The 17,177-nt window shown below is 40.3% G+C and overlaps 5 non-coding genes across 5 annotated transcripts; 2 read left to right on the forward strand and 3 right to left on the reverse strand.

The window, feature by feature from the left end:
* Positions 1 to 2,486: 2,486 nt before the first annotated feature.
* Positions 2,487 to 2,569, reverse strand: trnal-cag (transfer RNA leucine (anticodon CAG)). The gene has a single exon. It is a non-coding gene; the product is annotated as a tRNA-Leu (tRNA).
* A 2,376-nt stretch (positions 2,570 to 4,945) lies between these two features.
* Positions 4,946 to 5,027, reverse strand: trnas-uga (transfer RNA serine (anticodon UGA)). Its single transcript has one exon. It is a non-coding gene; the product is annotated as a tRNA-Ser (tRNA).
* A 973-nt stretch (positions 5,028 to 6,000) lies between these two features.
* On the forward strand, positions 6,001 to 6,215 carry LOC116677671 (small nucleolar RNA U3). Its single transcript, XR_004329041.1, has one exon. It is a non-coding gene; the product is annotated as a small nucleolar RNA U3 (small nucleolar RNA).
* Positions 6,216 to 15,060: 8,845 nt separating this feature from the next.
* On the reverse strand, positions 15,061 to 15,143 carry trnas-uga (transfer RNA serine (anticodon UGA)). The gene has a single exon. It is a non-coding gene; the product is annotated as a tRNA-Ser (tRNA).
* Positions 15,144 to 16,324: 1,181 nt separating this feature from the next.
* LOC116677670 (small nucleolar RNA U3) lies at positions 16,325 to 16,540 on the forward strand. Its single transcript, XR_004329040.1, has one exon. It is a non-coding gene; the product is annotated as a small nucleolar RNA U3 (small nucleolar RNA).
* The last annotated feature ends 637 nt before the right edge of the window (positions 16,541 to 17,177 follow it).

The following is a 17,177-nucleotide window of genomic DNA, read 5'->3' on the forward strand; positions in this document are numbered from 1 at the left end:
CTACCCATAATGCAATGCATATTACAGTAATGAACCGCAAAAGAAAATTATGGTATTTTACTGGTTATTTTGTGGTAAGTAGCTGTAGAAATACAGTAAAGTCTAACAGTGTACCGCAAACTCAAAATATAGAGTAAATCACTGTAAATGAAATGGTAATACCCATAATGCAATGTTTATTACAGTAATGAATGAAAAAGAAAGTCATGGTATTTTACTGGGCATTTTGTGGTAATTAAATGTAGAAATTACAGCAAAGTCCAACAGTGTAGGGTACGTATGCAACTACAGCTCTGATTTAATACAAGATCAATTTTGGAGATTGTAACAGATCTTTCTGCAGACCTTCACCAGCTAAATACCGATTCCCATACCAAGAGTTGAACCCGGGCCACCTGGGTGAAAACCATAAATCCTAACCGCTAGACCACATGGGACTGGGATTTCATGAATCAATTCATAGTCTGGCTGGAAACAGGCCTTCTCATGAACCTGAATGAAGAAGCTTCTTAAGTAAGTTTTATCTTGAAGCTTTTGAGTGTTGTTTAGGTTTTTATCTGCTTTAACTATTACCGGACAGCGGGGGCACGGAGCAGAGCAGAGCGGCCGTTAGGGAGGAATCCTCCTCCGTGTTCAGCTCCATTTTGAACTGGCAGTAAAAAAATTAAGAAATGTTGACAGGTTGATTTCTGTTAATAACAAACAACTATGCTCTTACATAACTTGCACCATTATGCCACTTGCATACTTAGGTAAAACAGAACTACCTCAGCCATTTATTGGCCTGATTTTGAACTATTTTATTATATTGACTGTCTACTGTATGCACAACTGCACATTTCAACTCAAATTTTGCTGCTCTTATTTTCTTCATTGTATGTTCCTTCTTATTTTCACTTTTACTTTTATATTTTTACTTGAATATTATGTTTGTCTGTGACCTAATGGTTAAAATATGTCTTGTTTTCACCGTGGGAAAGAAGGAAACACAATTTTGATCTCTTTGTATGTCATGACATGTAAAGAAATTGACAATAAAGCAGACTTGACTTTGACTTTGAACTATACTGAAAATATAGATATGAAAAGCCGTCTTGGTTCATCTTTCCACTGTTCCTCCAATCACCACTCTGGTCTGGTTGGAAACTAAAGGATCTAAACTAAAAGGATGTTCCTCTTTAACTAAAAGGTCTATCTCTGTAGGGATCCATCCCATAATGTTGTCACACACATAGAATAATGATCTGAGTCTGTCAGCAGCAACAAGACAACCTTTAGTGGACGCTGACTTTACCTTTAAATTAGAAGTTTAAACAGAGACACAACAGGAAGAATAAATCCATCAAATCAAGTCCCCAATAATCAGCATGTGGCCGTGTTTTATTTCAGGTAGTCAGCATGGAGCTGTTCCACATTCCAGACATTTAAAACAAGTCAATCATTGGCGTTACTCTACGAGTCAGATGAATAAATCAGCTGTTTGCTATTTGAGCTGCTCTGTTTCCTGCTGCTCCGTCATTCTTTAGTGTCCTCTGGAACAGGTTGCTGTCCTTTATGTTTCTTTTGGATGACATCATCAGTGTCTTTGCTTTAGTCTGAAGAAACTCCAACAGATTTAAAACCACATGCAGTCACAGAAAATACAAACAGGGAGTAGAAAATGTCAGACAAAGAATATGAAATGAAAAGTCCCCAAAGTAGGAAAATATAATGTTAATCTACCAAACAACAATAACTGGAGAGCATCCAATTAAACATGGCCGACTTCCAGTATGTCGGTAATGAAGAGAGAATCATCGGACATGTTAAAGATTCATTTTATTTTTATTTAACCTTTATTTAACCAGGAACAATCCCATAGAGCTACAGTAACTCTTCTTCCAGGGAGTCCTGCCAAGACAGGCGGCAATGAGTTCATAATACATAAAAGACAGGACAATGGTTCCATACTACACCACAAATATCTAGAGATACTACAACACAAACAAGATATTACACTTAACTTAAGCATCTTAAAAACAGGTTCCACCAAAATTTGAACTCAGATCGCTGGATTCAGAGTCCCAAGTGCTAACCATTACACCATGAACCCTGTAAATCTGATGTAAGTGTTTGCTAGGCAGTTTCTTTTCTCAATATCCACATGTATGATATTGAAGGCACACAACAATCACAATGAAGCTTTGCACAATTATTGGCCAACTTAAGTCATTTAGTTAGCTAAGCGTTAAGAGGATGAGGGAAAAAGCAAGTCAAGAACAGATTTTAAAGGACTTGCCACAGACAGTGAATACAGCAGTAGATATGTCTACTGTGTACAAACACATGGTCACTTTACATCTGTTGACAATAAAGATACTCACATAATGTTGTACTTACTATTGCATTTCTTGCGCACATTCATGTCCTCTTACATACAAAGAACTGCTAAGTTCTTTATTTCCAATATCATGTCTCAGACATTAGTTCCAGATGAAAACACTAGTTGTCAGAAGTGGGATTTGAACCCACGCCTCCAGTGGAGACTGCGACCTGAACGCAGCGCCTTGGACCGCTCGGCCATCCTGACAGCTGTTACAGTTGTTCAGTAGGACATGTCTCAAAATTATAACATAGTAAATTAAACATGTCATGATATAGTAGGTTCTCAGTCATCCAGGTCATAGTTAACAAGGGAAGGTTTCTCAACTGTCAGCCCAAATATATGGGCGTTCATGGAGACATGGAAGAAAGTCACCAGGGTGGCAATGTGCTTGACAATGGCAATACATTGCGTGGGAGGTGAAGGCAATGTGCAATACAGGCCAAATCCTATCGTGGGAATCAAGATCCACCAATGTTTCTGTCCACAATGTCCACCTGAATCCAGAAATGTCCCTGCCAGATGGGAAATGGCGGTGTGAGGCGCGTGTTCGCGCTATTCTCCGCTATTCACAAACACTCCTGATATAGGACCTTTAGTACAAAACTAAAGTAACGAGCCAATTTTGTAAAAAGAAAGGAGTAAAAAGTACCGATATTCGTGTTAAAGTGTAAAGAGTAAAAGTAAAACAGTAACATTAAAAAAGTATTTGTACTTTGTTACTTCCCATCTCTGATGACCGTAAAGATTAATATGCACATGGTTTGCACAACTGTAACTTCTGATAGACATAAGGCCACTTGGGTTGTCTTTGGGCTGCTCTATGGTCTTCTGCGGAAGTATAAATCCCCAAGTTGGCTCACTCCAGGTTATTTAAGCAACAAATATCCCTGGGTGGACTTGAACCACCATCTTTTTGGTTAATAGCCGACTGCGCGGACCTATTGCGCCACAGAGACTGCACCGGTCTGATATTCTTTGAGCGGGAGCTCGATCTTTAAACCACAAGCATTTGCTTTATGGCTTTTTGAGGTTGAGCTGCACATGTATGCTTATCAGGCTATTTTCCTGTTACTCAGAAATTGGGAAAGCTGACTCATGCAGAAATGTAGAAGCTGGACGTGCATTGTATTGTTCTTACGTGTCGATTGGATTCATAATTTGAATTCAAATGTTTGGCATCCAAGAAAATTTCGGAGCTGATGGTATATCAGTCGTTTTGCTGGTGGTTTCTTGGTCACAGCAACAAGCTTGATCATTGACATACAGTTGCTCGCCACGTATCACAAAACTGTTGGGTGGGGCCTTATGTATTTGCTTGTATTACATCAAGTGACCTGCATACCAATGACCGTCAGAGATGGCAAAACTACTCACTGCCTGTACGCAAGTAGAAGTACAGATAATTGTGTTAACAAATACTCTGGTAAAAGTAGAAGTATGGGTTTAACTTCTTTACTCAAGTAAAAGTAACAAAGTACAGGCTTAGCAATTAACTTAAAATAAGTAAGAAGACTCGCCCCAATGGTGCTATTAAAAACCTCCTTCACCATTCTGTCGGGGACAATTGGTATTGGACAATTGGACAGTTGGTAGGTTTTATGTGTTGTACAACCTCACTAAGTAACGTCAGAGAAACAGGCTTAAATTCCTCAAACACAGCTGAGTGTGTAGGAGAAGCAGATAAAAAGACCTTAAAATTAGCACTAGGTTATTTTCCTGATAGATGCTACTTTGTCAATAAAATAACCAAGACATTTCTTACATGTACTAACTGTCACATCTGTCGGAGCAGAGGTGCATGGCAACACGGTGGCTAAGTGGTTAGCACTTCTGTCTCACAGCAAGAAGGTTCTTGGTTCGAATCCAGGGCGTTCCGGGCCTTTCTGTGGGGAGTTTGTATGTTCTCCCCGTGTTTGCGTGGGTTTCCTCCGGGTGCTCTGGTTTCTTCCCACCATAAAAAACATGCATCCTAGGTAGGACTACAGTTGAAAATTAGCCAATTGGCTAACACTGGCGCATTTACAGAAATGTTCATTAATGTGCATTGTCCTAATCAAATAAATAAAATTATGCATGGATTTATGACAGAGTTAATCGTATTAAATAACAATCTAGGTTCGTAGCAATTGCTAGCTATTGCTAGCAGCAGCGCCTAGAAGCTGAGGAGACAGGCTTAATTGCGGGTGGTGGAACATGTCTATGTCTGTGGACCCTCATGGAGGCAGCTTGATTGATTGTTATGCTCCCTTATTTGTGCGATATAACAGAGATCTAATGTTTTATCAAACCTTTCTGGTTACTTTTTGACTAATAAAGCCAATAATGTCACTCAAAGTAAGTTACTGGCTGGGCATCAAAGCCATATCAACTGCTTGACAGGCAGATATGCTCACCACTATACCACCGTCATATAATGTTCACTGCAAATTCTGCAACACATCTGGGTATTGAGACTGTAAATAAATGCTCAGAGATGCATTGGTAGGTTCCAGTACCTATGAGATATTACAAAATTGATCATGAAAGCACATCTGCCATTTGTTATAAAGGGATGTGTGACCACCTTTAAATTATGGCTTTCGTTGACGGCAGAATTCGAACCTGCGAAGGGAGACCCCAATGGATTTCAAGACCATCGCCTTAACCACTCGGCCACGACAACCTAACAAGTAGTGCAATACCGATTTGTCTGGGGGGGTCATATTGTAGTAGCAGATTAGAAATGTATTTTGGCCCTAAACCATTTAGGGATTTATAAACTAGCAAAAGTACTTTGAAATCAATTCTTTAAGGCCCAGGAAGCCAGTGTAAAGACTTCAGAACTGGAGTGATGTGATCCAGTCTCTTGGTCTTAGTGAGGACTCGAGCAGCAGCATTCTGAATCAGCTGCAGCTGTCTGATTGATTTTTTAGGGAGACCTGTAAAGACCCCGTTACAGTAGTCAAGTCTACTGAAGATGAATGCATGGACAAGTTTTTCCAAATCCTGTTGACACATAAATCCTTTAACCCTTGATATGTTCTTTAGGTGATAGTAGGCTGACTTTGTAATTGTCTTAATGTGGCTGTTAAAATTCAGGTCTGAGTCCATGACTACACCAAGATTTCTGGCTTTGTCTGTTGTTTTTAACATTGTTGTTTGAAGCTGAGCGCAGACTTTTAATCGTTCCTCTTTTGCTCCAAAAACAACCACCTCAGTTTTTCCTTAAATTAATTTCAGAAAGTTCTGGCACATCCAGCTGTTAATTTGTTCAATGCACTTAGTCAGTTTATGTATTGGACTATAGTCCCCTGGCGATAAGGTTATGTAAATTTGTGTGTCGTCCGCATAATAATGGTAATTTATATTGTGGTTTTCTATAATCTGAGCCAGTGGAAGCCTGTTAAGAACCAGTATTAATGCAAAGAAAGGACTGGAGCATTTATTGTAGAGAATAAGTAGGCTGACACTGAAGTATTGAGACAACAGTGACTGAAAATCTAATTCAATCTACATATCGGTCTTCTTAAAGATCTAAAGAGATTTTCTCACCTCAGAGTCATCTGGAGCACGTAACGATTAGCTTCTGTCCCTCTGAACCCTGAGTGACAATCACTCTGCAGTGAATGAGATGCAGTTTCCCCCCCAGTCTAACCAAGACTATACTTTCAGGGATCATTTCTAGAGTTTCTGACTTGAGGAATGTGTTTCTAAAGTGTGTGGTCTTGCTGACCATGATGATGAATCGTGATATTCGTTTCTGAACGTGAAGCTGACAGAGAGTAATGATTCACTTCATATGCTCTCTGTGATTGATGATTGTTCTTTACTTCTTAATGGAGTATTGAGGAAGGAATATGATCAGAGTGGTAGTAGCAGATATATGAAAAGCTTACATGTGTGAAGGTAATAAACATGTTAAATTATAGTCAGTCTTGAAGTATGTTTTGTCCATGGTGGACGAGGTTACTTGAAAGGGTTAACACCTACTTTTTTGACTGCGTAATGCCTTATGTCCAGTGAAAAAATGTGAACAGTTAAGCCATAATTTCTCTTGATTTCTACCTTGTGTTTCCTACTTTGACATGTCAAAAAGGTGCATTGTTTGAAAGCCCATCTCTACACATCCATGTTCCACTCCCACAGGTGTTTCCGCTTGACTAATCAGACTGTGTGGCCTTTACAGGCTCAGCTTGATTGACATGTATTAAAGGGGTGGAACGGTCCACTGAAGTCCCGGTGGACGGGATGGCATGTTGTAACGAGGTTTGAGTACATACAGCAAATACTTGAAGCCAGGTTACTCTACGAGTGGATACGGGGCGTTGAAGGTGATGTGGAAATCCTTATTGATTCAGTGATTTTTTGGCCCTATTTGTATCTAAAGGCTGGTTAACCACTGTAGGGAGGAGACGTTGGACAGTTTTTTTGTCTCGTTCCAGTGATTGGCATGTCTGGGTGATGGCGTTGGATATGCGTTAGCATGTTGGATGTATTACCACTCAGGTACCAACGCCGACCCACAGTCCTGTCCCACATACCCCCCGGCCATAGTTACACAAGCACACCCAACTTGTGCCATACTTTCCCAGCACATCCTCTGTTTCCCCAACCACTCTTTACCTAATACCCAATAATACAATACACAAATCCGTCAATCTTTATTTTAAAAAGAATGCTATTCCATTGTTAGTACACGTGAGTGTCACTAGTCTAAAGCCTCCTGTCCACTATCTTGTCGGGATCATTTGGATGCAGCCTTGGCCCTTCACCAGGCGAGGTCCCTGTTACTGAAGCTTCTAGTAATGAACCCATTTTCAAACCAATTCCTCTAAGTGGTTCAGTGCTTCACCAAAGCTTCATTTGCCCTTCACTATCAGCACCTAGTTTCTTGACTTTGTAATGCCTTATGTCTACTGTAAAAACGTAACTTGAGTTAAGCCATAATTCATTTTTATTTACACCTTTGCTTTTCCCACTGTGACATGTCAAAATGTCAAAAGGTGCATTGTTTGAAAGCCCATCTCTACACATCCATGTTCCACTCCCAAAGGTGGTTTTACACGTGCTAGTTGTCCCTTAAATTCACAGTTTATTTTTGTAATTTATTGGTGTTTTTCTGTATTTAAAAAAAAATAGAAATAATCTGTAAAGTTAACAGGAAAATGTATGTAAAATAACAGTTTTTTTGTACAGTGTGTCAAGTACTGACTATTCCCTGACCGGGAATTGAACCCGGGCCACGGCGTTGAGAGCGCCGAATCCTAGTCACTAGACCATCAGTGAATCACGTTTATTAAATTTATCTTTGTATATGTGAGTTTCCTTTCTCTTACTGGAATGACTCATATTGTTTTAGGCGAGGAATGGCTCCTGGCTAGAGCTTCAGAAGGCAGGACATGACAGATTACCCATCTGTCACATAGTCAGTTTGTAGTCTTAAATACCAAGTCTCTTGCTGTTCCTTGACTAGTTGGCCCCCCCTGCTTTGTGTCGCTCCAGGTAAGCAGAAAGCAATCTGTTATGCACCTTTGCATTGCACTAAAATGTCAAAATTTGGACGTGAATCCAACAATAACATTATTTGACACTCAAGTACATTGTTTTCAGTTAAAAATGTTGGTTAGGGGTTTAGTTACTGCTTGAAAAAATGAAAATAATTGTCATTGAGATGGAGGCGGATGAAGTGTTTATGACCCATCAATGATGACAAAAGGATACATCTGCTGTCGGGGGTCTGATTTAAAGGAAATGGTACTCTTTAAAAGTGTTGGGGTTAGCTTTAAACTAATGAGGAAGAATTTGACAAATCTAAATCAACCAAAACTAGTCCAGGAACTTTCTCTTTTAAATGTAACACCTGTATCTGTCAAGTCCTGACCATTCCCTGACCGGGAATTGAACCCGGGCTGCGGCGGTGAGAGCGCCTAATCCTAGCCACTAGACCATCAGGGAGTCCGACTGTCAGATTTATTTTTGTAGATGTGATTTTCCTTTGTGTGTAATTTAGCATCTTTCTCATCTTTTCTCTCATTTCCTCTTTTTTTCCTCCTTTTTCCTCTTCCTTTTCTTCTTTTTCCTTCGTCCCTCTCTCTTCCCCTTTTTCCTCTTCTTCCACCCCCCTATGAGACTGTTGATCCCCAGCTTTGGCGCAATGGATAAAGAGTCTGACTTTGGACTCTAGGTTCGACTCCTGGCTAGCTCGTACTGTCTTTAGTGACTAAATCCCTTGTTCGTCATTTCCAACTTTACCCCCCAGTACAAACTCTACAAAGAAAATGTACATCTATAAAGAGCCAAATGATGAGTAATTAAAGTAATCTAAGCCTCTTGGTGTCAGTCAACTACAGCAATAATCAAGCTTTTGCTGTTGTTTTTCTATTTTGGCTTGCTAATCATCTTTCCTTGAAAAGGAAAAATGTGTCCCTGAAGGACAGAATCAGCATGCTGGATAAACCATTCATAAAATTTTCATTTATTAGTCAACAATCTGTGAAAGCGGGAAAACATCAGTAGAGTTGATATTCAGAGTTCCCACTATGCTTTCACAACAACAAGGCCCTACTGCTACCAAGTGGCCGTGATCGTATAGTGGTTAGTACTCTGAGTTGTGGCTGCAGCAACTCCGGTTAGAATCCGGGTCACGGCAGCTTTGAAAAGCTAGTTCTCTGTTATGCCTCCAAATTGTTCCATCCTCTGCTTCATTTTACGTTGATAGAAACTGCAAAGCAGGGGGGGGCAACTGGTCAAGGAACAGCAAGAGACTTGGTATTTAAGAATACAAACTGACTATGTGACAGATGTGTAATCTGTCATGTCCTACCTTCTGAAGCTCTAGCCAGGCGCCATTCCTCGCCTAAAACAATATGAGTCATTCCAGTAAGTGAAAAGGAAACTCACATCTACAAAGATAAATTTAACAGATGTGACTCCCTGATGGTCTAGTGACTAGGATTCGGCACTCTCACCGCTGCGGCCCGGGTTCAATTCCCGGTCAGGGAATCGTCAGGACTTGACAGATTCAGGTGTAAGATTTGAAAGAATAAGTTTGTGGTTGGTTGGTTTAGATTTGTCAAATTCTTCCTTATTAATTTAACGCTAGAACCCCAACACAAAATTACGTTTAACCAATGATTTTCATATCAATTATTCATGATAAGATCTCCAGTGCCTCTCAGAGTATATGACTTTTGTATCTGTCCTCTGTGTGTTCTCCTTGTAGGAGACAACTGCTGATTCCATGCATCCAGGGATCTGATGATCACCTGCCTCGAAACCTCGCCAAACATCTTTGAGAGAGAGAGGCTCAGAAACCGCGGAGGGCTCGCTGATACCACTCTGAAATCCAAACGACAAGGAAGCAATTTCAAACAGCAGGGGTAAGTTAAAGATTCAATTCTGTTGGATAAATTATTTAAATTGGACATTGAGACGGTTTGTGAGACAAATATTGACTGTGATTCAACTGAGGGATTCGGGGAAAGTTATATTTTGTTTTGTAAAACTTTGGGTTGTGTACAAAACAGGAAAGAAGAGAAGCTAGTTTTTTTTTCCAATTCTTCTGTTCACACTTGGCACTATTTCACATCTTTTATCTGTAGTTCTCTATTCTGTCAGGACTTAACTCTATCTCCCTCACCTCTTCTTTTTTTTCTTGTTCTGTCTTGGCAAGAAGTATTATGCTTTTGGGTCGTCTGTCCATCTCTACATCAGAATCAGAAAGACTTCATTGAAATGAGTGCTCCTTCGAGCCGGATTTGAACCAGCGACCTAAGGATTTCAGATTTACACTTCTACAGTCCTCCATTCTACAAACTGAGGTATCAAAGGGCAACAATGTATATGAACACACTTCCCATTCTTGTTGATGTAATAACACAGTACCCCCCTGGAGGGATTTTCTGAATCATCAGGGGCTGTAGCCCAGTGATAGAGCGCACCTTCAGTCTCAATGCCCAGATGTATTAAAGATTTGAAGTGAAAATTGTGTTGACCAGCGTTGGTGGTATAGTGGTGAGCATAGATCAGAATCAGAATCAGCTTTATTCGCCAGGTATGAGTGATGCATGGATCAGGAACCAAAACTGACACATCTGGACTCAATGTGGGCATTGTACTTATATTTGACACGTTTAGACCATGAAGACAGCTATCAGTTTTATTTCCCATCTGGCAGGTATATTTGTGGACTCAGTTGGACATTTTGAAGATAATTGCACAATTTTGACCCAATTGTCAGTCTATTTCCCATCTGGCAGGGACATTTCTGGATTCAGGTGGACATTGTGGTCAGAAACATCGGTGGATCTTGATTCCCACCATAGGATTTGGCCTGTATTGCACATTGCCTTCACATCCCGCGCAATGTATTGCCATTGTCAAGCACATTGCCACCCTGGTGACCATGTCTCCATGAACGCCCATATATTTGGGCTGACAGTTGAGAAACTTTCCCTTGTTAACTATGACATGGATGACTGAGAACCTGCTATATCATGACATGTTTAATTTACTATATTATCCTTCTGATCCTCTGTTGGATCAGTCAGGATGGCCGAGCGGTCCAAGGCGCTGCGTTCAGGTTGCAGTCTCCACTGGAGGCGTGGGTTCAAATCCCACTTCTGACAGCTAGTGTTTTCATCTGAAACTACTTTCATGAGACATTATATTGGGAAATAAGAACTTAGCAGTTCTTTATATTTTATTTAATTAATTTAATTTCATATGAGCGCACTTCCCATTCTTGTGAATGTGATGACACAGGATCCCCTGGAGGGGTGTTTGTTCAGATTTTGCAAAAACATTCACATGAACTCGCAGATTAATTGACGCGTATTCCACCCAGAAAAAAGATTTTAGACCTGGAACGAGACATTTTTTATTTCCTGTGGGAATGAGTGCAAAGAAGAGTGACGAAGGAGCTAAAGAAGTTGGTGAGGCATTTGCTCTGGGAGTGCAGCGCTGCCGTAGACCTGTAGGCAACGCCCGGCTCCTTGCAATTCCTTTACTTACCAGCAAGGGAGGTCCTTACAGCACAGCTAGTGCTATATAGGGCGAGACCAAAGAAACAGATACCAGAATGTGACTTTGCAAATCAGTGGCTCACCCTGGCCGCCATCAAAGATGCCATTTGGACCTCCAGAAACTTGCTGGTAAGAAAGCACATGCAGACCCCCCCCCGTGGCTGTGATCAGGATGACTGCAGTATCTACTTTTGTTTTTGAATGTTAAACTTAAATGTCAAGTAGGTAAGTAGGTCTATGTTTTGAGCTCTTGTACACACTGTAGTGAGGAACGTAATGCCTAATTAACCCTCTGAGCCCGAGACACTCGCCCACGAGTAAAAAAGTACCTCTGATTCATAGTTTAATAACTTTTGAACCATACAAGTGATTTACTCACTTTCGGTTTTGTTTGAATCCTGACGCTTTCGGCTTTACGGCGGTCTTTTCCGGGTCTTTCTAGCCTCTACAGGGGATTTTCTATCCAGCCTGGAACTTCAGCCTCTTTGGGCTTTAAATCCATACTGTTATATCCAAGATTGGTCCACTTTATATCCATAATTCATCGCGTTTTGGCTCATTTTCCGCCGCTAGATCGTTCCTCAGCGTCTGCCCTGTCTGTCCCGTCTGTTGTTTCAGGAAGTGCATGCCCATATATGGGAGATAAAGGCAAACTCTTGTATGGAAGGCCAGAGGGGACAAAAATGCCTATATACTCTATGGAAGGCCAAATGGTGCACTATTTAGACACATATTTGCTTGTATAACATTGCTGTGGGTGTAATATCAATAAACATGACATTATTATGTTGATTATTGGCATAAGTAAATGTCATGAGAGCAAAACGTCTTGACTTTTTTGGAAAAAATGCATGTATTTTGTCAACTGTATAAGTTATAATGATTATTTCTTCACAGTGTGACTCCCAAGACATATGAGAAGTGTTTTAGAATGGAAAATGGCTTATTCATTAAGTATCTGTCTGTGATATCAATACATATCTGGAAGATTCATTTATTTATTTATTTATTTATTTATTTATCTTTAAGGCCCTACAACCATTTTTAACATGCAAGTGACCTCACTGCAACCCAAATATTCTAATAACCCAGTTTTTCCTGAAAAAAAATGATGTTCATATCTTGACTGTAGACAACAGGGTTGATGTTTTACAAGCTTTTTTATAAAATAAATCCAGACGGAAATTAAACTGTAAAAATGGCCTCAGGGCCCAGAGTGTTAACCGCAAGATTAGCAGTTCCATCCCAGTGTAAAAACCCCTGTAAATTACCAGACTAAAATGTGCCAGCATTTTACGATCATGGCCTGTGCTGACCTCCTGTTCCTCAGATCAAACTAAAGTCTGGTGACAATGCAGGTTCAAATTCTAAAACTTCAACCTATTGTTCTAGAACATTCCAGAACTTCAACCTATTGTTCTAGAACTGCAACTTAACATTCCAGAACTGCAGTTTAAAATAAATTTGATTTGTATATGCATTAATCAAAAAGAAAGTTGATGTGTATATGCATTAGTAAGTAGACCTTGTGGCGCAACGGCAGACTGTCAGTAGAAATAAACCTTTCGTTGTAAGAAAAGTTGTTTAATTTGTTATGAATCTATTGATTCGTTAACGTTAGATCCATCAAGCCTCAATGATTTTCTGTGAATGAATGCAGAATGCAGAATCTGTTGAGTTGTCTTAGTCGTGCGTCAAATGCAACGTACAGTAGATGTATGACGTAAACAATAATAAGTATAACTCCAGTGAAATGATGTGAAAGTTGAGGACTAGATGAGGACTGGATTAAAGCTGATTCTGGTTTCCAACTTCACCCCAGGTGTGTTTGTTAAAACACAGACAGAGACAACTTCTCTCTAGCTAAGTTTCTATCCACTTGTCAATTGAATTACAGTATCTGAAGTTTGGTCAAAAAAAAAAAAACTCATGCGAATAAAGCTGGTGAAAGTGTTGATTAATATCAACGTGCAACCCAGCTAACAGGTGAAGAACACACCAAAACCACTAGCTAACTTACTTTAAATGTGAAGAACTATAGACCAATACAACAGGCTTAAGTGAACTGACAACATGAGTTATACGACTTACAGTTCTCAAAGACGCACACACACAATATCAGCTGATTACCCTCCGGACAGCTAGTCTCCTTTTCATTTCTCTCACTTTTCTCTCCGCGTAGCGCGCACCCGCTCGCGGTGTGAGGCGCGTGTCCGCGCTATTTTCCGACATAACCTCTTGTACAAAACGAAAGTAACGAGCCAATTTTTAAAATGTAAGGAGTAGAAAGTACCGATATTTGTGTTAAAATGTAAGGAGTAGAAGTAAAAAGTCACCACAAAAATAAATAGTAAAGTAAAGTAAAAATATCAGAAAAATCTACTTGAGTACAGTAACGAAGTACTTGTACTTTGTTACTTCCCATCTCTGGCAACCTCACTAAGTAACATCAGAGAAACTGGCTTAAATTCCTCAAACACAGCTGAGTGTGTAGGAGAAGCAGATAAAAAGACCTTAAAATTGGCGATAGCTCAGTTGGTAGAGCGGGTGCCCATATATAGAGGTTTACTCCTCGACGCAGCCGGCTCGGGTTCGAATCCAGCCTGTGGCCCTTTGCTGCATGGCACTCCCCCTCTCTCTCCCCTTTCATATCTCAAACTGTCCTGTCAATTAAAGGCCTAAAATGCCCAAAAAATAATCTAAAAAAAAAGACCTTAAAATTAGCATTAGGTTATTTTCCTGATAGATGCTACTTTGTCAATAAAATAAGCGAGACATTTCTCACATGTACTAATTGACCCATCTGTCGGAGCAGAGGTGCATGGATTTATGACAGAGTTAATAGAATTAAAGAACAATCTAGGTTCGTAGCAATTGCTAGCTATGACAGAAGAGAAATGCTGCATCTTCGCCACCTTCACAGCATTCTGGTATGTGATAGACTGTCCCTTAATACACCCAGTGACACATGTAGATTGTCTTTCCATCTTCGTTCAGCTTGTCTGCAGTGTTGCCTAAGGGCCCTTGTGGTGTCATTTAGCCAGGGGTCCGCCTTAGGTTTAACAGCTTTAATTTGATAAGGGGCAATAGAGTCTAGGATTTCAGTGCATGTGGAATGGAACTCAGAGAGAATGTTATCTGGGGAAGAGGGAGAGACCAGACCATTCTTGGCATAAAACTGTGAGCTCACAAACGCAGATGCAAACTCTCCAGCTGAAGAGGAAGTGATGCAGCAGCGCCTAGAAGCTGAGGAGACAGGCTTAATTGCGGATGGTGGAACACGTCTATGTCTGTGGATCCTCATGGAGGCAGCTTGATTGATTGTCATGTTCTCTTATTTGTGCGATATAACAGAGATCTAGTGTTTTATCAAACCGGGTTGGGAAAGTAACCTTTCTGGTTACTTTTTGACAAATAAAGCAAGTAACATCACTCGAAGAAAGTTACTGGCTGGGAATCAAAGTCATATCAACTGCTTGGCAGGCAGCTATGCTCACCACTGTACCACCATCTCTGGACAAAATAACCTTCACTGCAAATCTTGAAAAACATCTGGTTATTGAGACTCAAACATAAATGCTCAGAGATGCATCGGTGGCTTCCAGTACCTATGAGACATTACAAGATTGTCAATGAAGGCACATCTGCCATTTGGTATAAAGGGATGTGTGACCACAATTAAATCATGGCTTTCGTTGTCAGCAGGACTCAAACCTGCAAAGGGGAGACCCCAATGGATTTCAAGTCCATCGCCTTAACCACTCGGCCACGACAACCTGAAAAGGAATGCAATGCCGATTTGCACTAACATTGATAACCTATTCAAGGCAAGGCAGCTTTATTTCATAGCACTTTTCAGCAACAGGGAAATTCAAAGTGCTTTACACAAAAACAGTTAAAAAAACAGTTAAAAAATAAAAATAGATAAAACACAAGAATAAAAGTTACAGTGCAGTTTACAAAATTAATCATTAAAGAAATGAACAACCATTTAAAGAAAGGCAACATCAAAAAGAAAGGTCTTCAGCCTTGATTTAAAAGAACTGAGAGTAGCAGCGGATCTACAGGTTTCTGGGAGTTTATTCCAGATATGAGGAGCATAGAAACTGAAAGCTGCTTCACCCTGTTTAGTTCTGACTCTGGGGACAGAAAGCAGACCTGTCCCAGATGACCTGAGAGGTCTGGGGGGGTCATAGTGTAGTAACAGATCAGAAATGTATTTTATGTATGTATCAATTCTTTGAGGCACAGAAAGCCAATAAAGACTTCAGAACTGGAGTGATGTGATCCAGTCTCTTGGTCTTAGTGAGGACTCGAGCAGCAGCGTTCTGAATCAGCTGCAGCTGTCTGATGGATTTTTTTAGTGAAACCTGTAAAGACACGGTTACAGTAATCAAGTCTACTGAAGATGACTACACCAAGATTTCTGGCTTTGTCTGTTTTTTTTAACATTGTTGTTTGAAGCTGAGCACAGACTTTTAATCGTTCCTCTTTTGCTCCATAAACAACAACCTCAGTTTTTCCTTCATTTAATTTCAGAAAGTTCTGGCACAACCAGCCGTTAATTTGTTAAATGCACTTAGTCAGTTTTTGTATTGGACTATAGTCCCCTGGCTATAAGGTTATGTAAATTTGTGTGTCGTCCGCATATTTATAGTAAATTAGTTTGTTGTTTTCCACAATCTGAGCCAGTGGAAGCATGTTAAGAACCAGTATTAATGCAAAGAAAGAGCTGGAGCATTTATTGAAGAGAATAAGTAGGCTGACACTGAAGTATTGAGACAACAGTGACTGAAAATCTAATTCAATCTACATATCGGTCTTCTTAAAGATCTAAATAGATTTTCTCACCTCAGAGTCATCTGGAGCACGTAAAGATTAGCTTCTGTCCCTCTGGACCCTGAGTGACAATCACTCTGCAGTGAATGAGATGCAGTTTCCCCCCCGCAGTCTAACCAAGACTATACTTTCAGAGATCATTTCTAGAGTTTCTGACTTGAGGAATGTGTTTCTAAAGTGTTTGGTGTCGCTGACCACGATGATGAGTCATGATATTCCTTTCTGAGCGTGAAGCTGACAGAGAGTAATGATTCATTTCATATGCGCTCAGTCATTGATGATCGTTCTTTACTTCTGAATGGAGTATTGATGAAGGGAATATGATCAGAGTGGTAGTAGCAGATCTGTGGAAACCCGACATGAGTGAAGCCAACAAGACCTACTAAGCTTTCTAATTAACTGAAGTTATAATCAGTCTCAAAGTACGTTTGGTCCATGGTAAACCAGGTTACTTGAAAGGGTCAACACCTACTATCTTGACTTTGTAATGCCATATGTCCAGTGTAAAAATATAAACTGAGTTAAGCCAAAATTCATTTTATTTCTACCTTTGCTTTTCCTACTTTGACAAGTCAAAAAGGTGCATTGTTTGAAAGCCCATCTCTACACATCCATGTTCCACTCCCACAGGTGTTTCCACTTGACTAATCAGACTGTGTGGCCTTTACAGGCTCAGCTTGATTGACATGTATTAAAGGGGTGGAACGGTACACTGAAGTCCCGGTGGACGGGATGGCGTGTTGTAACGAGGTTTGAGTCCATACAGCAAATACTTGAAGCCAGGTTACTCTACGAGTGGATACGAGGCATTGAAGGTGACGTGGAAATCCTGATTGATTCAGTTATTTTTTGGCCCTGTTTGTATTTGGATCTAAAGGCTGGTTAACCACTGTAGGGAGGAGACGTTGGACAGTTCTTTTTGTCTCGTTCCAGTGATTGGCATGTCTGGGTTATGGCGTTGGATATGCGTT

This window comes from Etheostoma spectabile, unplaced genomic scaffold (assembly GCF_008692095.1).
Source record: "Etheostoma spectabile isolate EspeVRDwgs_2016 unplaced genomic scaffold, UIUC_Espe_1.0 scaffold00005615, whole genome shotgun sequence".
Classification (NCBI taxonomy): Eukaryota; Metazoa; Chordata; class Actinopteri; order Perciformes; family Percidae; genus Etheostoma; species Etheostoma spectabile.